At 42.4% G+C, this 22,041-nt stretch overlaps 1 pseudogene; it reads right to left on the reverse strand.

Annotated features, from left to right (window-relative positions):
- Nucleotides 1-1,449: 1,449 nt before the first annotated feature.
- On the reverse strand, nucleotides 1,450-2,388 carry LOC131412385 (olfactory receptor 2D2-like; annotated as a pseudogene).
- Between the last annotated feature and the right edge of the window lie 19,653 nt (nucleotides 2,389-22,041).

Genomic DNA, 22,041 nt, shown 5'->3' on the forward strand with positions numbered 1-22,041 from the left:
GAACTAATATATGTAAAATTCTTAAAACTGTATTGACACATAAATGTTCATTAAGTAGAGCCATAATTATTAGCATTATTACTCTTCATTTAACAAATATATTGAATGTCGACTATGTGGAAGGCACTGCTCTAGAAAGGTAGAACCAATGATATTCTTTTCAGCAGTGAATGTGGGTGTTAGTCTCACTGCATCTTTCCCAGCATTGAGTATCACCATTTTTCTAAACATTGCTAGTTTGATAGGTGAAAATGATATTCCAGTGATTCAATTAATGTTTATTAATAGCAAAAGCAAACATTTTTTTCTGTATGATTATAGCCGAACAACAACATTTCATCCTTTTTATCTCCTCCTCTTTTTGTACCTGCCACCATTTCCACATTTTGCTAGTCCTAATTCATCATCTCCCCTGCTCACTGGCTTCATCTTCCCTCTCTGGCTTTTCCTATGGAGAGTTCATTTCTTCACTCATAAAATATCTGTTGAAGCGCCCAGTATGTGGGTAGTATGGGGCTAGATCCTAGGGACACAGCAGTCAATTGGACAATCATGGTCGCGGCCTCTTGGAACTTGCTATCTTGCAGAGAACTCAGATGCTGAACTGCATGCCTTTATTATTATGAGAGAGAGTTACGGGGTGCTTTGGAAAGCTAACTCACTCTGGGGGCTCAAGAAAAGGCTTCTTTGAGGAACTGCAGTTTAAGCCAAGACCTGATGGATGAACAGGAGTGAATGGCATAACAGGGTAGAATGGAAGTGGGGTGGGGTTAAGAGTGAGGAGAGAAGGAATAGCACATTTGGAAGCCCTGAAATGGGAAAGAGTATGGCACATCAAGGCAAAGACAGAAGTCCAGTTTACTTGGAGTGAGAGGAGGAGGAACAGAGTGACCTGAGATGAGTCTGGGAAGGTTAGTGAGGCCAGGTGGCACCTGGCTTAGAGCCATCCCAACTTGTCTCCAATCTGAATATCTGAAGCAACACACAACGCCCTGTCAGTCACTGCAATGATGTTTACTCGTCCTCCTCCCTGGGCCAGGAATCCTCTGATGTCACTGCCCTTGCCCTTCCTTCCAGCTAACCTGATACCATGTGTGTGGTTTCCAGAGGGTAATGAACCTTCTCAACATTCAGCCACAGGGCATACCCCAAAGCCCATTTCCTTTGTCTCAATAAAATATTTTAATGGATCAGATATACCTTCTTTTGTTAACCACTGAGACTCTGGAACAAAAGGGAACTAAATGACTGATGTGCCTGGAAGCCATTTCATGGGACCAGTCTGTCAGCCAAATCATGGGCTGTCATCCAAGGGCCTGTGTAGAGTTGAGATTCGGGGCTGAGGGGGAGTGTGTCCTGGTGCTGCTAGGTCATGTGAATGAATACGTAGGGCATTGACCGTGCATCATAAGTCTTGTTTCTCTGTCCCCCAGCTGTCCTTCCAAGGACTCATTCTGGGGCCCTGCCCCAACCTGTTGCCTTGAGGAAAGCCCTTTTAACATCCTTGTTCCGGAGGCTGTACATGATGGGGTTGAGGAAAGCAGAGATGACATTGTAGAACAGGGCCAACTTCTTGTCCTCTTCTGGTGAGACCTCGGAGCCAGGCTTCATTTACATAACCATGGCTGGCACACAGAATGTGGTGACCACAGTAATGTGAGAGGCACAGGTGGAGAAGGCCTTGAGCTGCCCCTGGGCTGAACAGATCCTCAAGATGGCAATGAAGATGTTGACATAAATGACAAGGATGAGGGCAAGTGGGACCAGGATGACACTAAAGCCAAGAATGAAGTTTACCCGGTCATTGACTGATGTGTCTGCACGAGCCAGCTTTAAGACTGCAGGGACTTCACAGAAGAAGTGGTTGATCTTGTTAGGGCCACAGTAGGGCAGACGCATGGCAAAGACAGTGTAGACAAGAGCAGAGATGACACCCCAGAGTCCACAGAAAATGACCATTATCCCACATAGCCATGGGCTGATCATGACCTTGTACCTGAGTCGATGGCAGATGGCCACGTACCTGTCTATAGACATGATGGCAAAGAGCCAGGACTCGGTGTTGCCTAGCACCAAGAAAACATAGATTTGGGCCACACAGCTGGCAAAAGAGATGGTGGTCTTCTGGCTGGCCAGATGTACCAACATCTGGGGCACAGTTATAGTGGCGTAGCCCAGATCCAACATGGAAAGGATGCCAATAAAGAAGTACATTGGTGTGTGGAGAGGTGAGTCCAGGCAGATGAGGATGGTGATCAAACTATTACCCAGAATAATCAGCAGGTAGGTCATCAGGAAGGCTGAGAAGAACAGAGGAGTGGTCCTAGGGCTGAAGGAGAAGCCCAGAAGGATGAATTCAGTCACAGAGGACTGGTTAGGCTCTTGCATTATGTTCTAATTCTAAATAAAGAAGAAAGGCACCAATTCAGACAGAAGACTAGCTAAGCTATGCCCCAAGGTGAGAGTTACTGATGGGTTTGGGGTAGTGGTGGTGTCCAGTTATGATGAAACACCATGGTCCCCCTCAACATGACAGCCCATTTTACCTGCTCTTGTCCACTGCCAGCACTCCCAGGAAATTTTTGAAGAGAAAAAGTCTTCCACATCTGGTCCAGGGTCTGCCTCTGCCCCACCAGTAATTACCCATCTCAGCTTCCTTAGCTATGAAATGAAAGCATTGGGCTAGCTGAATTCTGCTTCCCCTTAGTATCCCCTTCTCCTTCGTAAGACAGCCAGGTGTTTAGAGATAAATATTGGTGTACAAACTCTATGAAATTTGGCAAATTACAGTGAGAAAACCTAATTTCCTGTTGAAGACATCAAATTTATTTTTCCACTCTAATTTTACCCTCAGTCTTTCCCAGGCCAGGAGTACCCCCCATCCCATCTCAAGCTTGGTGTGTTAGAAGGAACACTGAGTTCTAAATCCTGGCTCTATAATTTACTGACTAAATGACCTTGAACAAGCCATTTAACTCTTACCCCTTTGAGACTACTTCCTCGAATACAAAATGAGAAGAATTGTCTCCTTTTAACAAGCTTGCTGCAAGGATTGAATGATATTTTGGCATGAAAAGCATCACACAGAAGGACTAACATGTGGTAGATGCATAATAAATGTTAACTGCATTTCTGGATGGCTCTCCATACACAGGACTGAGACTCAGGTCCGAGCTATGCAAGCAAACATCCTGAGAAGTACTTCACCATACTTGACGCCCGCAGTCACCTGTCACTGTCCCACATGCCTACCCTCTGTTGCTTCTCCCCACAAAAGCCAGCATTTCATTCACTCTTTTAGCTTCTTACTGACTTTTAGCTCTTTCTCAACTTAACCTCAGTTTCTTCATGGAGAACAGGAAGAGGATGGCCTCACCGAAGAGATGTCACGTGCTCTGTCGGTAATTAGGGAATAGGAGCAATCTTGATACTGTCAGTATTATTCCTTTTCCTGGCACCAATTTATCTGACCCAGCCTCTTGTTCTCCAGTCTGCTTGTTCTTCTTCGGGACACCACGAATGAGCCTTCATGAGAACTTGTGTCTACATTCAATACTGGTTTCTTGACTTTGGCCAAAGGCCTGCATACACTTTGAACCTCCTATATATGGGTACTTTTCTAGGACATTCTCAGACACTATCCAATAGCTGTCAGGTATTTGGCAGATAACCATTTTTATTAAACCCCTACGTATCACCAAAGGGCCTTTGTAGGTCTCATTGTCTCCCCAGGTTGGCCTCAGTTTCTGCATAACGTATAACGGTGTTTGGGCCAGATGGTCTTGAAGGGAAAGAAACCACATGGAAGCATAGAAAGTTTAGAGACAGCAGATTCTGCTTGAGTCCTAACTCTCTCATAGCTTTATTTGCTATGTGACCGTGGACTGTTAGCTCACTTCCTAGGCCTCCTTTTCCTCACCTATAAAACAGGAATAAAATTACCTACTTTGTAAGCCACATTCTTCCTGAGAAGAAGAATCCCAAAGATGTGAGAATATTCTACCTTGGGGCCAAGAGAGGGAAAATGTGCTGCCATTTTTAACTTTTCATTTTTTATAGATGGCCAATGAATGATCTCTTTTTTTTAATGTTAAAGAGTGTTCAGCCTGGTTGAACCATGCAAGGAGGCTGAGGGCAATTGGAACAAGCTGTCTATAAACCAGTGAAGTGTGCCAGGGATGCTGTTCCACAACCAGGACCTTGGGTTGGAAACTCAGGCTCATTGAACCCCTGTGCCCCCATCATCCTTCCCCTGGATTTCCTGAGGATAAAACATTTTTCTCCTGGGAGAAAATTGCCTAACTCTCAGGGATAGGAACCAGAAACCTCATGTGAGGGAGAACAAAAGGCAACATCATTATGTACCATGATGAGCCTGGCCTCTGTGCCTTCATGTGGGCCAAAAATATAGAATTCAACTTTGGGGCTGAACCTTACAATATATCTTAACACTCATTCTCTCTTTGAGCCTCATGATGACTCTGTGAGAAGTATCGGGTAGGAACCACTATCTCCATCTCACAGAGGGGGAAACTGAGGCTCAGAGAAGGAACATATGGGAGAAACTGAATCTCACTCATTCTTCAGCAGCAGTAAGTTTTCTCACGCACAGCAAAACCATAGCTAGCCAGAACTTAACTAATATGAGTCCTCAATTTACTGAAATGTGTTCTGTCCTTGATTCTCAGGGGGGAAAGGCAAATCATGAGGGCAAAAAATCTCATGTTGGGCTTAATTTAATTATATGGATATATGGATACAGATGTGCGTGCACACGCGCGCGTGCACACACACACACACAGAGTAATTGGTGACGTCTGTAAGATCAGTGCAGTCATACCAGTCAGAAACTTGGGAAAATACCCTCAGCTCCTTTTGTCATCCCCCTATATCCTATATGTCCCCAGGTCCCATTGCCATCACCTCCAAAATGCCTCTCACATCCATCTTTCCCTCTGCAATCCCACTGCCACTATCCAGTCCAGACACTTAGCATCTCTTTCTCTCAGCTGGGTTTCATCTCAGTCCTCCAGCCTGGATCCCTGCCCAGCACGTTCTCTGCACTGGCCTTCAGAGTGCCCTTTCTAAAACAAAAATCTGACTGGCCGACTCCTTTAATCCTTCAATGGCTCCCTTGACTACAGGTAAAAGTCTTAGACAGTTAGACCAATACCCTGGCTTCACTCCTTAAAGCCAGACTCAGTTTTGGTCACCAGCATCCAAGGCTGGTTGGTGGGCTCAGACACTCTAGAAAGATCTTTAGCTGCTGCAAGGGCTGAAACAGAAAGCATCCCAGTGGGCCAAGATGCCATCTGCTGAGAAGAGACCTGGGAAGGAGAAGTATCCCAGGTCACAGTGGGAGTTTGTTGCAGAGTTGAGACCACGATCCAGAACTTCGGGCTACCAGCTGGTCAGCTCCTTGGACTCTGTCCTAGTTCAAGACAAGCCCAGGCTAACTAGGAAATTCTGCAAGTCAGACACATCCCATTGAGCAGCTTGGCTTCACATGCATAATTTCTTATTTCCCAGTGTAACCTCATCACTTAATACAGAGCCTGGTGCATAGTAAGACCCAATAAACGCTTACCGAATGATCTACAGACTGGAGACCCTGGAAAGCCAGAAAAAAAGAGAGAGGAAGGATTATACATTTTCTGTCTCCCTATGCTTTTCCTTCCTGTTCCTCAGATATCTGGAGAAAATGACCTATGTCTGGAGGTCACGAGTCCCCCAGGACAAATCAGGGCACAAGTCTGTTGAGTGAGGAAGATTGGGAGAGTTGGCACCAAGTGTTGTGAATCTCTCTACCATTTCTCTCAACTTCTGTCCCAGCCAATAAATAATAATAATGTGAAATATTATTTTAAATAATGTAATATTTTAACAACTAATTATTATTATATAATTATTAAATATATAATAATATAACAATTAATATGATTACTGTAATAATTTAATATGATATAATTTATTGTTGTTGTTGTTGTTGTTATAGCAGCTTACTATGTGCCAAACACTATAACATATGCTTTGCATGCATTATTTTATTTTATCCCATAACTGGGGTGAGAGTTGAAATATTTAACAATAAATCTGGGCGCTCTCCAATCAGAATAGGTACCTGCGAGAGGAAACAGGGCAAACTATACCAGAATGCCTGCAAGCTGAACATGAGCCCTGAACATAGCCCCCTGCGAGGTGGGCGCTGTTGCTATACCTATTTTACAGATAAGGAAAGCGGTGACACAACTCATCCAGGGTCACAGCTGTACTGACTCCAGAGCCTGTGCTCATAACCACCAGCAGACGCTGCCTCTCTGAGCATCTCTGACAAGAAAGTGGTTGGATTGACCTGCCTGAAAACAGGTCCTCCCTCTTCCTCCACCACTTACTCACTTTGTCTCTCATTTCATGCCTCTTCCAGGGTAGAAACTGAAATGAAGGCAGGCAGTAGGAGCAGAAATCGTGGCCAAAAAGCAGGGTGAGTGAAGCTGGGGCAGGCGGCTGACCGGGTCAAGTAGATCCAGGGAGGCAACGACGTCAGGCTGCTGGCATCCCCTCCACGCACAGTGACACAGCTATGTGCTGGCCCTCCCTGAGCCTGCATGTCCCCCTCTGCCCTCCACGCCATCGTCCGCTTCTTCCCAGAGAGCTGCATGAGGGGAATAGGCATCCTGATGAGGGGGTCAGAGGCCAGGCAACAGGTGCCGGAGCTGACCGTTCCCCACATGACCCCCTCCTGCCGCATCCACAGCCCCTGGAATGCTCAGTGGTATCCGGGAAGAGGAGAGAGTGCTGGCTGTGGGGCACAAAGGTAACCAGGGCATTGTCTTCTCTGAGGGCCTGGGGTCTGCTAGGCCAGGGGTTAGATGGGGTGAGCCAGGGGAGCCAGGCGGGATCCGGAGATCCTGGGAGACTAAAGACAGAGCTGGTGTAAAAAGAGGTCTGAGGTGGCAGCTCCTCATCAGAGAGCAGTGAGCATGGACTAGGGTATAGACTAGAGACCCAGACTGGGCAGAATAGAGATACAGAGGCAGACCAGGAAGGATCAACATACACAGATGGACAGACAGGGGGACACAGAGGACCACAGAGGCAGGAAGGGTAGCACTAGACTGCAAAGAGATGGAAACTGAAGACAGAATCCACAGGTCAGAAAGAAGCCTGGAGCCTGGCCTCAGGGAGCAGGTACTGGCCCTCAGGGGCCCCTGGTTGGGGGGCTGGGGCAGCTACCACCCTTGCTCTCCCCCTCCTGCCAGAGTGCACTTTCATGGATGCCCGAAATGTGCAGCCTCCTCAAGCACTGCAGGCAGATGCTGCCTTCAGAGTAAGACCCTGCCCCAACCATGGCACCCCCAACCCTGGTCTCCCCCTCCCAGCCAAAGAGGGCAATCCCAATCCAGCTCAGATCCTGTGTCTGGATGGCCAGTGCTGGGCTAACAGTGAGGCTGGGCAGGAGTTCAGAACAAGCAGGTTCTGGGTCCTGCTCTGATATGCTCTGTGTTGCTGGTTCCTCCTTGAGCCCTCAGCAACACCCCACAGATCTGCTCTGGACAACTTCAGAGATTTACCAAACCTTGGAGCTGGAGGTGATCTTGGAGAATCCAGTCCCTGCCAGGGCACACATCTTCTCTGCAGCCTCCCTGGCAAAGGATGCTCCAACTCCTGTTCACATACTCCCAAGGATAGGAGGCTCACTACCTCTCAAGGCAGCTTGACTCTGCCTCTCATAAAATCCTGTCTTATACTGAGCTAAAAGCAAGTACTGACCCCTTCTGACATCAATGATGTGTTCTCTAAAGTGCCCTCCTGCCCCTCCACCCTCCCACACTCTCCCTTCTCCTTCAGAATCCCCAGTCTGCAATAGAGTGTAGTAGCCCTAACCAGCCCTACCTTTCTTTAGGAGAGTATGTGGATCTGTCTGGGTCACCTTCCCTCCTCTTGATAAGCCCTCATGCCCTGATCCCGCCCCTTTTCCCCAAGCTGGATCCATGTCCCCACCCATCATCCCCAAAGCCAGGTGGAAGCCCCAGCAGACACTTCCCCTGACAGCACAGGGATGGCCCCGCCCTTCTGCTCAGCAGCTAAGGGCTCTGAAGAACAACCTCTGGGGAAGCAACTGGTACAGAGAAGACCCAGGGATTTGTTGTCAGACAGACTTGGTCACTGTGACCTGGCCAAGTCACTTAGCTTCCCAGAACCTCGGCTTCCTCCTTGTAAAATGGAGCTGTGTTCCCTATATCATAATAATATTTGCTGTTGGGTTTGTTTAGGGTTTTTCTTTGAGTAGTCGTTATGGGCCAGACATTTGATATATACTAATCCTTGCAGCATTATCTCCGTTTTACAAATATGGAAATGGAAACTCAGAGCGTTAAGCAGCCTGTATGGAGCTGGGATTCTGAACGTGGTTTTGTCTGAACTCAGGCTGGGCTCCTAACAAATGCTGAACCCAGCCTTGTGATCCAGCACAAGCCAGACCAGAGGCAGGGAGCCATGAGGCCTCTTGGATGGGAAGGACAGAGTTGCATATGGAGTGGGAGGTGGTTGGCTAATGGACTGTAGACCTAAGAGCATCAACTTTTGAGGGCAGTGGGCTCTTCTGGGGCTTCTGCTAGATACACATTCTCCTGGGGATAAGGAAGGAAAAGGGGAAAGGGACCAGCATTCATTGAACGCCTTCATTAAATTATGCCCGGCACTTCACACGCATCATTTCATTTAACTCTCCAACAGCTCTGTGAGAGAAGCACGTTATATCCACTTTATAGATGAGGACGCTGAAGTTCAGAGAGGTGAAATGACTTATCCAAGGTCAGACAGCTCTTCCAGGAGCCAAGATCCCAATCTAGGTCTGCCTGGTTGTGAAGTGCCTCCACCATGCTCTGTTTGAGGGTGGGGGCTGGTGACGATCCAGGACCATCCAAGTCTCTAGCCTGGGGATGGGGCCTGCCCTCAGCTTTCCTGACCCCCAAGTTGGACCCCAGCCTTTCCAGGAGTCCTGAATTTTTCCTGAGGCCTCTACCTGAGCTGCAAGGTCATAGAGGCTGAGCAGGAAATAGAGAACCCTGATTCTCAGTCTGGAGGCCATTCTGCTGTGGATTCCTTTATATCCAGGACAATCCTTGATAGAATCTTCCCAATTTTCTGAGTTAGAAAAGTAATTCATGTCCATCAAAGAAAATTCATAAACAGAGAGAGGTAGAAAGAAGAAAATAATTACCCTCTAGTTCCTTCCATACAACAAAGAAAATTTCACTTACGACTTCTGGATGTTTCCCTCTAATTTTTTTGATGCCTAATTGATGGTGGCTTTTTTTCTCACCTTGTTGATATTGCACTTTACATACAATTTTACTGTGACAGATATTAGTTGGTTGACTATCCGTTTCTCACTTCTTCATTGATAGAACCATGTTTTTGCTGACATTTGTTTGGGGAAGTCAATATGTCATGAACAATCTAAGCCCAAATGACAGCTCCATTTCTCCCATTCCCAGAATCTCTTTCAGTGAGGGCAGTCATGTAACCTGGTCCTGTCCAGTGAGATGCAAGGGGAACTCAGCCGAGGGGTTTTTGTGAAAATATTTCTTTTCCTAACAAAAGAGATAGTGACTGTAATAAAACCCCTTCCCCCTAGCCCCCTTTCTCTCGTCATAAATAAAGATGTCATGTCTGGAACTGGGCAAGTCATCTTGAGACCATGAGGAAAACACTCAGAGAATCACAGGGGTTGTCTCACTAACATTATCTAGCTGTGAACTAATACAAGTAGCTGCTTACCTCAAGACTTCTTGTTATGTGAAAAAAATTAATTCCTGTATATCTAAACCACTGTTAGCTGGGTTTTCTAAGCAAATCCTAATGGATTAAGGTATTCTGCCTTTTGAAAAACAATATTATATGACAAACATTTTACCATCCTCTTACATACTTTTTATAACCATTATTGTCAAGTAATTATTCACCTATTGTTGGATGTATAGTTTTAGTCCCATTTTTTTCTATTACAAATGATACCAAATTGGCTATCACTGCAATGTATAAAGATTTCCTGACATAAAAATTTTATTGAGTTGAGTTACAGTTATAAAATAAAGCTACCAGTTTCAGACTTTTGTTCCCAATCAGGATGAAATAACAGGGACCAGAATTACCCTCCCTCTTATAATAACTAACAACCTAGACAAAATATATGAAATAATGTTTTCCAAGACATTGGACATCAGGCAACAAAAGACAGTTATTTATGAGAGCTGAGAAACCAATGTCTAGCCCTACAGTTGTCCCAGCTTACTGCTTAGGAAGTTACCAGGCTACCACAGGGAGTGAGGACACAGAGGAGGCTAGTGATTTCCTTTGGTTGAAGAGATAGAATTGGGTATCTGGGGTGGCTGCTATGGACTGAATGTTTGTGTCCCCTCAAAATTCATATGTTGAAATCCTAACCCCCAATGGGATGGTATTAGGAGGTGGGGCCTTTAGGAGGTAATTAGGTAATGAGGATAGAGCCCTCAGGATGAGATTAATGCCCTTATAAAAGAGGAAGAGACATGAGATATTTTCTCTCCACCATGTGAGGGTACAATGAGAAGACAGCCATCTGTAAACCAGGAATAGGGCCTTCATGAAGAACCTGACCATGCTGGCACCCTGATCTCAGACTTACAGCCTCCAGAGCTGTGAGAAATAAGTGTTTTTTGTTTAAACCACCCATTCTATGGTATTCTGTTATAGCAGCCTGTGCTGACTAAGACAGAGGCCAAAGTGGCTAGAGTTCACAGAGATGAGTACTGGGAAAAAGAGCTACACAGAGAGAGAACCCTGGAGGACTGCAGAATGTCCCACTCGGGTCTTCAGATGCGTACTGATCAGTGCACGTGTGTGAGGAAACCACCAGAGGATGGGGGAGGGGGAAGACAAAGGGGAAAACAAGTGAAAGGATTAGAGAGAACCATTCTCAGAGTGACACAGGACCTGAGATATTTCCCATTTCCACTAGTCAGATCAAATGTTGCTCTGGTCTCACAAAACAAAATTCAAAAGAATAACACTGTTTACAAGTAACTTAACTATAGAAAAAAAGCTAAAGAATATTTATCAGAAATTCAAAAATATCCAACACTTAATAAGGTAAGACTCAAAATGTCTGGCATCCAATAAAAATTACCAGAAATGCAACAAAGCAAGAAGACACAACCCGTAATGAAGGGAAAATCACGCAGTCAAAACCGATGGAGAAATGACACAGATGATAGGATAAGTAGCCAAAGACATTTCAGAGTTATTGTATCTTATACCATATGTTTAGGAAGCTATAGGAAAGACTGAGAATATTAAGGAGAAATGTGAAGGATATAAATATAACTTCTAAAGATGAAAACTATAATGTCTTCCATGAAAAATGCACTGGATGGGATTACAAAGATGAGTAAACTTGATAACATGACAAAAAAAGCTAACCAAAATAAAATAGAGATAAAAGAATTTTAAAATGAACAAAGCATCAGTGAGCTGTGGGACAACTTCAAGTGGCCCAATACATGTTTAATAAAAGTCCTTAAAGGCAGATAGAGGGAAAACAGAAAAATATTTGAAGAAATTATGGCTAAAATTTTTCCAAATGTGATTAAAACCATAAGCCCATAAACTTGAAAAAGCTCAACAAAAATAAATATGAAGAGGGGGTGGCCTGGTGGCGCAAGCGGTTAAGTGTGCACACTCCGCTGTGGTGGCCCGGGGTTTGCTGGTTTGGATCCCGGGTGCACACCGACACACCACTTGTCAAGCCATGCTGTGGCAGTGTCCCATATAAAGTGGAGGAAGATGGACACGGATGTTAGCCCAGGGCCAGTCTTCTTCAGCTAAAAAAAGAGGAGGATTGGCAGATGTTAGCTCAGGGCTGACCTTCCTCATAAATAAATAAATAAATATGAAGAAAATTACAAGACTCATCATAATTGAATTGCTTAAAACCAGTGATAATCTTAAAAGAAGCCAGAGAAAAAGACATTATATTTAGAGAACCAAAGGTAGAGTGACAGCAGACTTCTCATCAACAACAATACAAGCCAGAATACTGTGGAGCAATGTCTTTAAAGTTCTTTAAAGTTCTGAAAGAAGAAGAAGAAAAAAACACCTGTTAAACTAGAATATTTTACCCAGAGAAAATATATTACAAAATCTAAGTGAAATACAAAATTTTCAGAGAGATGAATGCTGAAAGACAATGACAGAAATATATCTGGAAAATCCCCAAATATTTGGAAACTAAAAACACATTTCTAAAAAAACCTGTGAATCAGAGAAGAAAACAAAAAATTAGAAAGTATTGGAACCAAATGAAGATGCAAACACAACATATCAAAATTTGTGGGATGTAGTTAAAGTAGAGCTTAGTGAGAAATTTATAGCACTAAAATGACTATATTAGAAAAGAAAAAAGATCTCATATGAATGACTCCTGCTTCCACCTTAAGAAACAAAATAAAGATGAGGAAGTTAAACTCAAAGTAAGCAGAAAAAAAGGAAATAATAAAGATCAAGATCAATGAAGTAGAACAGAGAAAACAATCTAGAAAGAGCTCTTCTGCAGAAGGCAGCATAGGAGGACCCTGAGCTCACCTTCTCCCATGGGCACAACAAACCTACAACTACCTGTGGAAAAATTTCCTCTGAGAGAGATCTGGAAGCTGGATTAAAAGAACCTCCACAACAAGGGACAACACAGAGAGGGGTGGAAGAGGCAGAGATATAGTCCTGCTGAGGAAAAAACTACATCCTAGTTTCACTGTCAGGAGTGATTGGTACAGAGCCTTCCTGGATAAGTGTGGGATTCAAGCTCCACTTTAGGCACCCCAGCCCTTAGATCCAGCATGAGAGAGACGAGACTCCAAATCACCTGGCTTTGAAAACCAATGAGGAATACACCTGGGAAAACTATAGAATTTCGGGGAAAGGAAAACCTGCTCTTAAAGGGCTCATGCAGAGACTCACTCAACCTGGAAATCAGCACAAAAACATCAGATAGAAAAGTGCATAGTCCATTGGTAAAAGAGACTCACTTAGTAAGCTCAGAGTACATCCTGGAGAGGCAGGAAGTGGCTTGCTCCCCCCGCTCCCAGGGACTGAGGCACTGGTGGCAACCGTTATTGTGACCTTCTTCAGCCATGATCTCAAAGACACTGGCAGGTGCCATTTGGAATCCTCCCTCTAGCCTGCTAGTGTAGGAGCCTCACTTGCCCACTAGAGCACCTGAGGCAATCAAGCACAGCCAGACAGCACAGGCAGCCTGCCCCAGGGACCTGCCCCACCCACCAACACATCTGAGGCAGTTGCACACCCCTGGGGCACACAGCCAGCTCATACAGGAGACCGGCCCCACCCACTAGTGCCCCCATCCACTAGAGTGCTGAGGAAGTTGTGCACTGCCTGGATGCCTAGATAGTCTGCATCTGAGGCCTACCTCGCCCAAGAGCAAGCTAGAAACAGCTGTGCTGCCAGATCACAAGCCCAGCCACACCAGGGTCCAGCACAGCCTACCCCCATGCCTGAAGCAATAGTAGCCCTGCCAACAACAGAAGGGCACATGAAGCCCACACAAGGGACAATCCTGGAGCATTTGGTGTGAGGGATGAGAGGGGAGCATGCTGCTGGGCCCCATAACACATCTCCTACATAGGCCACATTGTCAAGATTGGGAAATGTAGCTGATCTACCTAATACATAGAAATAAGCACAGAGAAGTAGGCAAAATGAGGAGACAAAAGAATATGTTCCAAATAAAAGAACAGAACAAATCCTTAGAAAAAGAACTAACTGAAACAGAGATAAACAATCTACCCGATAAAGAGTACCAACTAATGGTCATAAGGATGGTCACTGAACTGAGGAGAAGAATAAAAGAACAGTAAGAATTTCAGTAAAGAGTTAGAAAATATAAAAAAGAACAAATCATAGCTGAAGAATACAATAATAGAAATGAAAAATTCACTAGAGGGAATGAACAGTAGAGTAGATGACACAGAAGAATGGATCATAGATCTGGATGACAGAGTGGAGGAAATCACCCAAGCTGAACAGAAAAAAGAAAAAAGAATTAAAAAGAATGAGTGCAGACTAAAGGACCTTTGGGACAACATCAAGTGTACTAAAAAACATTTGCATTATTGGTGTCCCAGAAGGAGAAGAGAGAGAGAAGGGGGCAGGGAACTTATTTGAAGAAATAATAGCTGAAAAATTCCTTAACCTGAGAAAGGAAACAGACATCCAGGTACAGGAAGCACAGAGAGTACCAAACAAGATGAACCCAAAGAGGCCCACACCAAGACACATTATAATTAAAATGTCAAGAATTAAAGACAAAGTCAGAATCTTAGAAGCTGCAAGAGACAAGCAACGAGTTACATACAAGAGAAACCCCATAAGGCTATCAGCTGACTTTTCAGCAGAAACCTTTCAGGCTAGAAGGGAATGGCACAATATATTCAAAGTGCTGAAAGGCAAAAACCTACAACCAAGAATACTCTACTCAGCAAGGTTATCATTCAGAATGGAAGGAGAGACAGTTTCCAGACAAGCAAAAACTAGAGGAGTTACCACCACTAATCTGGCCTTATGAGAAATGTTAAAGGGACTTCTTTAAGTGAAAAACAAAGGCCACAAATAGAAATAAGAAAATTATCAAAGAAAAAAATATCACTGGTAAAGGCAAATATATAGTAAATGTAGTGAACCACATACAACTAAAAAGCTAGTATGAAGGTCAAAAGAAAAAGCACTAAAATCTATATCTACAATAAGAAGGTAAGGAATACACAAAATCAAGAGAGGTAAATTATATCAAAAACGTAGTACATGGGGGTGGAGTAAAAATGTAGGGATTTAGTATGAAGTCAAACTTAGACCATCAACCTAATATAAATTGCTATATACATCAGTTATTATATATGAACCTCATAGTGACCACAAAACAAAAACCTATAGTACACAAAAAAACAGAGAAAGGAACCCAACACAACACTAAAAAAGGTCATCAAATCACAAGGGAAGAGAACAAGAGAAGAAGAAAGGAACAGAGAAGAACTACAAAAACATCTAGAAAAAAATAACAAAATGGCAATATGTACACACTATTAATAATTACTTTAAATGTAAATGGAATAAATGCTCCCATCAAAAGACATACAGTGGCTAAATGGATAAAATAATAAGACCCATATATATGTCACGTACAAGAGACACACTTCAGTTCTAAACACACTTGCAGTCTAAAAGTGAGGGGATGGAAAAAGATATTCCATACAAGTGGAAATGAAAAGAAAGCTGAGGTAGCAATATTTATATCAGACAAAATAGACTTTAAAACTAACTCTGCAACAAGAGACAAAGAAGGGCATCACATAATGATAAAGGGAATGATCAAACAAGAGAATATAACACTTGTAAATATCTATGTACCCAACATAGGAGCACCTAAATACATAAAGCAAATATTAATAGACATAAAAGGAGAAATTGACAGTAACACAATAATAGTAGGGGACCTCAACATGCCACTTACATCAATGGATAGATCATCCAGACAGAAAGTCAACAAGGAAACAGTGGACTTAAATGAAACACTGGACCAGATGGACTTAATAGATATATATAGAACATTCCATCCCGAAACAGCAGAACACACGTTATTCTCAAGTGCACATGGAACATTCTCAAAGATAGACCATATGTTGGGAAACAAGGCAAGCCTCAATAAATTTAAGAAGATTGAAATCACATAGAGCATCTTTTCTGAGCACAATGCTATGAAACAAGAAAAAAGCTGGGAAAGCCACAAGTAAGTGGACACTAAACCACATGCTACTGAACAACTATTGGGTCAATGGAGAAATCCAAGAATATTTGGAGACAAATGAAAATGAAAACACGACATACCAAAACTTATGGGATGCAGCAAAAGCAGCACTAAGAGGGAAGTTTATAGCTATACAGGCCTAACTCAAAAAACAAGAAAAATCTCAAATAAATTATCTTGCACTATACCTAAAAGAACTAGAAAAAGAACAGCAAACAAAGCCCAAGTCAGTAGAAGGAATAAAATAATAAAAATCAGAGTAGAAAGAAATGAAATAGAGACTAAAGACAATAGAAAGGATCAATGAAACTAAGAGCTGGTTCTTTAAAAAGATAAACAAAATTGACAAACCATTAGCTAGACTCACTAAGAAAAAAAGAGAGAATACTCAAATAAATAAAATTAGAAATGAAAGAAGATAAATTACAACAGATACTACAGGAATACAAAGAATTATAAGAGAATACTATGAAGAGCTATACACCAACAAACTTCATAACCTAGAAGAAATGGATAAATTCTTAGAATCATACAACCTCCAAAAACTGAATCAAGAAGAAATAGAGAATCTGAGTAGGCCAATCACAAGTAAAGAGATAGAAATAGTAATCAAAAACCTCCCAAAATACAAAAGTCCAGAACCAGATGGCTTCTCTTGTGAATTCTACCAAATATTCAAAGAGGATTTAATACCTATCCTTATCAAACTCATTCAAAAAGTTAAAGAGTACAGGATACTTCCTAACTCATTTTATGAGGTCAACATTACCCTGTTACCAAAACCAGACAAGAACAATGCAAAAAAGGAAAATTACAGGCCAATATCGCTGATGAAGAGAGATGCAAAAGTCCTCAATAAAATATTAGCAAATTGAACACAACAATACATTAAAAGGATCATATACCATGATCAAATGGGATTTATACCAGGGATGCAGGGATGGTTCAACATCTGCAAATCAATCAACATGATGTACCATATTAACACAATGAGGAATAAAAACCATATGATCATCTCAATAGATGCAGAGAAAGCATTTGACAAGATCCAGCATCCATTTATGATAAACTCTGAATAAAATGGGTAAGAAGGAAAGTACCTCAACATAAGAAAGGCCATATATGACAAACTCACAGGTAACATCATACTTGATGGTGAAAAACTGAAAGCTATTCCTCTGAAAACAGGAACAAGACAAGGAGGCCTACTCTTACCACTCTTATTCCACATAGTACTGGAAGTTTTAGCCAGAGCAACTACACAAGAAAAAGAAATAAAAGAGATCCAAATCGAAAAAAAGAAGTAAAACTGTCACTATTTGCAGATGATATGATTCTATATATAGAAAACCCTAAAGAATCCACCAAAAAACTATTAGAAATAATCAACGAATACAGTAAAGTTGCAGGGTACAAAATCAACTTACAAAAATCAGTTGAATTTCTATACACTAACAACGAATGGGCAGAAAGAGAAATCAAGACTACAATCCCATTTACAATTGCAAAAAACTAAACTAAAATAAAATACCTAGGAATAAATTTAGCCAAGGAGGTAAAAGATCTATACACTGAAAACTATAAGACATTATTGAAAGATATCTAAGAATACATAAAGAAATGGAAAGATATTTCATGCTCATGGATTGGAAGAATTAACATAGTTAAAATGTGCATATTACCTAAAGCAATATACAGATTCAATGCAATCCCAATCAGAGTTCCAAGGACATTCTTCATGGAAATGGAACAAAGAATCCCAAAATTTGTATGGAACAACAAAAGACCCCAAATAGCCAAAACAATTCTGAGAAAAAAGAACAAAGCTGGGGGTATCATAATCGCTGACTTCAAAATATACTACAAAGCTACAGTAATCAAAACAGCATGGTACGCACATAAAAACAGACACACAGATCAACGGAATGGAATCAAGAGCCCAGAAATAAACCCACACATCTATGGACAGCTAATTTTTGACAGGGGAGCCAAGAACATCCAATGGAGAAAGGAAAGTCTCTTCAATAAATGGTGTTGGGAAAACTGGACAGCCCTATGCAAAAGAATGAAAGTAGACCATTTTCTTACACCATACACAAAAATTAACTCCAAACAGATTAAAGACTTGAATGTAAGAACTGACCATAAAACTCTTAGAAGAAAATATAAGCGGTACACTCTTTGACATCGGTCTTAGCAGTATCTTTTTGAATATCATGTCTCCTCAGGCAAGGGAAACAAAAGAAAAAATAAACAAGGGGGACTATATCAAACTACACACCTTTTGCACAGCAAAGGAAACCATCAACTAAATGAAAACAGAACCTACCAACTGGGAGAAACTATTTACAAATCATGTATCCAACAAGGAGTTAATTTCCAAAATATACCAAGAACTCATACAACTCAACAACAAAAAAATGAACAACTCAATCAAAAAATGGGCAGAGAATGTGAACAGATACTTTTCCAAAGAAATAATACAGATGGCCAACAGGCACATGAAAAGATGTTCCACATCACTAATTATTAGAGAAATGCAAATCTAAACCACAATGAGATATCATTTAACACTCATCAGAATGGTTATTATTAAAAAGACAAGAAATAACAAGCATTGGAGAGGAAGGGGAAAAAGGGAACACTTGTACACTGCTAGTGGGAGTGTAAGTTGGTGCAACCACTATGGAAAACATTATGGAGATTCCTCAAAAGATTAAAAATAGAAATACCATATGATTCAGCTATTCCACTTCTGTGTATTTATCCAAAGAACATGAAAACACAAATTCAAAAATATATATGCACCCTCATATTCATTGCAGCATTATTCACAATAGCCAAGACTTGGAAACAACCTAAGTTCCCATTAACAAATTAATGGATAAAAAAGCCATAGCATATATATGCAATGGAATGCTACTCAGACATTTAAAAAGATGAAATCTTATCATTTGCAACAACATGGATGGACATTGAGGGTATTATCCTAAGTGAAATATGTCAGAAAGAGAAATTTCTTTTGTCTCTATGATATCACTCATATGTGGAAGATGAACAAACAAACACATAGATACAGAGGACAGATTGGTGTTAACAGAGAGGAAGGGATGGGGGGAGGGTGAAAGGGGTAAAGGGGACATGTGTATGGCGACAGATGGAAACTAGACCTTTGGTGGTGAACACGATGCAGTCTATACAGAAGCTGAAATATAATAATGTACACCTGAAATTTACACAATGTTATAAACCACTATGACCTCAATAAAATAATTGAAAAGAAAAAAAACTGCTGGGGGGTGGGGTGGGGCAGATAGACTTCAATAATCACTAAAATAATCTAGCTAGCCACTAAGCAAACAAGCAAATGACAATAAGAAGCCCAAGAGTGGGGAGACCAGTACCCAGAGTTGCAATATTATCTAAATGTCCAGTTTCAACAGATAATTATGAGACATGTAGAGAAACAGGAAAGTATGACCCACACAATGAAAAAATAAACAAGCAACAGAACCTGCCTGTGAGAGTGACCAGGTGTCAGATTGAATAGAAAATGACTTCAATGTGGCCATTACAAATATATTTGTAGAGAATATCAATACCTTGTTATAGAGGTAGAAATTATGATAGAATAACCAAGTGGAAACTCTGGAGGTGAAAAATATAATCAGTGAAATGGAAAACTCACTAGAGGGTTTCAACAGCAGATTTGATCAAGCAGAAGAAAGAGTTAGCAAACATGAAGATAGAGAGAGAGAGATTATTTAATGCAAAGGAGAGCCTCAGAGAAAATGGAACGTCATTAAGTGCACCAACAAACATATAATAGGAGTGCCAGAAGAAGAGGAGAGAGAAAAAAAAGCAGAAAAATTATGTGAAGAAATAATGGCTTAAAACTTCCCAAACTTAATGAAAAACACTAATCTACACATCTAAGAAGTGAAACAAACTCCAAGTAGAATAAACACAAAGTGATCCAAAAGCAGACACATCTGAGTAAAAATATCAAGGACAAGCTGAAAATCTTGGGAAGAGCAAAAGAAAAACCACCAGTGTCTTACAAGGGAATCTCAATAAGATCAACAGCTGACTCCTCAGCAGAAACAATAAAGAACAGAAAGCAGTGGAATAACATATTCGAAGTGCTCAAAGAAAAAATCTGTCAAGTAAGAATCCTATATCCAACAAAAATATCTTTCAAAAATGAAGGTGAAATGCAGACATTCCCAGATAAACAAAACTGACAGAATATGTAGCTAGCAGACTCACCTTGTAAGAAATACTGAAAAAAGTCCTTCAAGCTAAAAGCAAGTAACCCCAGACAGTAATTCACATCCACACCAAAAACGAGCACCACTAAGGGTATAAGTAATTATAAAAGACAGCATAAATGAGTATTTTTTCTTCTTTTTACTGATTTAAAAAGAAATTGAATAAAAATATACTTATTCAGGGCTGCTGCTTGAGAAGGGAGATATATATATATATATATATATATGTATATATATATATATATATATATATATATAAAATGCATGATTGGGCCTATAAAATATAGAAACATGTTGGCAGTGCCCATGGAGGTCTTAAACTGCCAGGGGCTCTCAGGTCTCAGCCCTTGAAGAGAGTGTTCTGGCACTTCCGATCACTTGGTGAGAAGCTTTTCTCTTCTCCTGGAGAGAAAGGGCCAGAACTGTAGCCCTGAGGACTTAAGACAGGTAACAGAAAGAACTTGCACCCTGCAGTTCTGAGACAGAGGGAGGCAGCAAGAAGACCTTGGAGCCCCCTCTTTTGATGTCTCTGGCCGAAGGGTGGGGAGGAGTTCAGCCTGCCTGGAGGGCAGAAGAAAACCCTAAGCACGAAAAGGCCACTTGCTCACAGACGGCTCATTTGGCACTTGGCCCAACGTGTCCCTGCAGGAGCCAGACCGGGGCATGGGTGATGTCGGGAGCCACACAGGGGAGAGGCTGACGAGAGCTGAGCCCAAGAGCCTGGCCTCTGGGGCAGGAGGACTCCTTAGGCTGGGCCACCCGGGCTCAGTCTAGCCTGGTTCCTGGGTGTGGTAGGGTCATGGGAAGCCAGAGCCAGAAGCCCTGGAGCCTCACTGGGCCCTACACTCCCCAGATGAAGTCCCTTCTTTTCCCTCCTTACTGGCCACACTGTGGCCACTTGAGGGCTGGGAACTTCCTCCTCCACGACAGTCTCTCTCCCGTTTCCTGCTCTCTTAATGCTGACCCCAGCACAGAGTCCACTGCAGCACTGACCAGCCACAGAGGCGTCTTCCACCACGCGAGGGGAGCTCAGGATTTGGTAGTCTCCACGTCCAACTAACTCTGACCTTGGCTCCCTCTAAGACCCTCAGGGCTGGAGGCATTTGCCTTCCCCACAGGGAAGCTCCCACTCCAGGGGCCTCCTCATACCTCTGGAGGGCTGTTTCTTTTCCAGCATTTCCTTAGCTCGGCCTAGAACATCCTCTCCCTGGCTGCTTACCCCGAGCTCGAGGTCTGTGATCCACCTCCCTTCTCAGGTAGCAGGGCCTGAATTCAACAACCAGGCTAATGATTCTGACATCGAATTCTAATATGGGTTTTTTTTCCCCCTACCACCGAGCAATTCTCTGACACCAGCTGGGTGTCCTACAATTCCCCTCAATTCTGACACCATCTACTTGGAGATAGTGTCAGATCCCACAGGTTAAGGGTTTAGTCCTACAAGACTTTCCCTCCCCTACCCCTCAGATGCCAATCACAAGTTCAGTCACCTGGCTTCTGACCCACCAGCTATAGATTGGAGGTTCCAATGGCATCCTCCTCGACTTTGATTAATTTACTAGAGCGGCTCACAGAACTGAGAAACATTTTACTTACTAGATTACCAGTTTATTATAAAAGGATATAACTCTGGAACAGCCAGATGGAAGAGATACATAGGGCAAGGTCTGTGGGGAAGGGCCGGAGCTTCCATGCCCTCTCCAGGCACCACTCTCCCCTCATCTGCACCTGTCCACCACCCGGAAGCTCTCTGAACCCATCCTTTTCGGTTTTGATGGAGGCTTCTTTTACATACACGCGCTTGATTAAATCATTGGCCATTGATGACTGAACTCAATCTCCAGCCCTCTCCCCTCCCAAGAGGTTGAGGATGGGACTGAAAGTTCCAATCCTCTAATCACAGGGTTGTCTCCA

This window comes from Diceros bicornis, chromosome 13 (assembly GCF_020826845.1).
Source record: "Diceros bicornis minor isolate mBicDic1 chromosome 13, mDicBic1.mat.cur, whole genome shotgun sequence".
Taxonomy (NCBI): domain Eukaryota; kingdom Metazoa; phylum Chordata; class Mammalia; order Perissodactyla; family Rhinocerotidae; genus Diceros; species Diceros bicornis.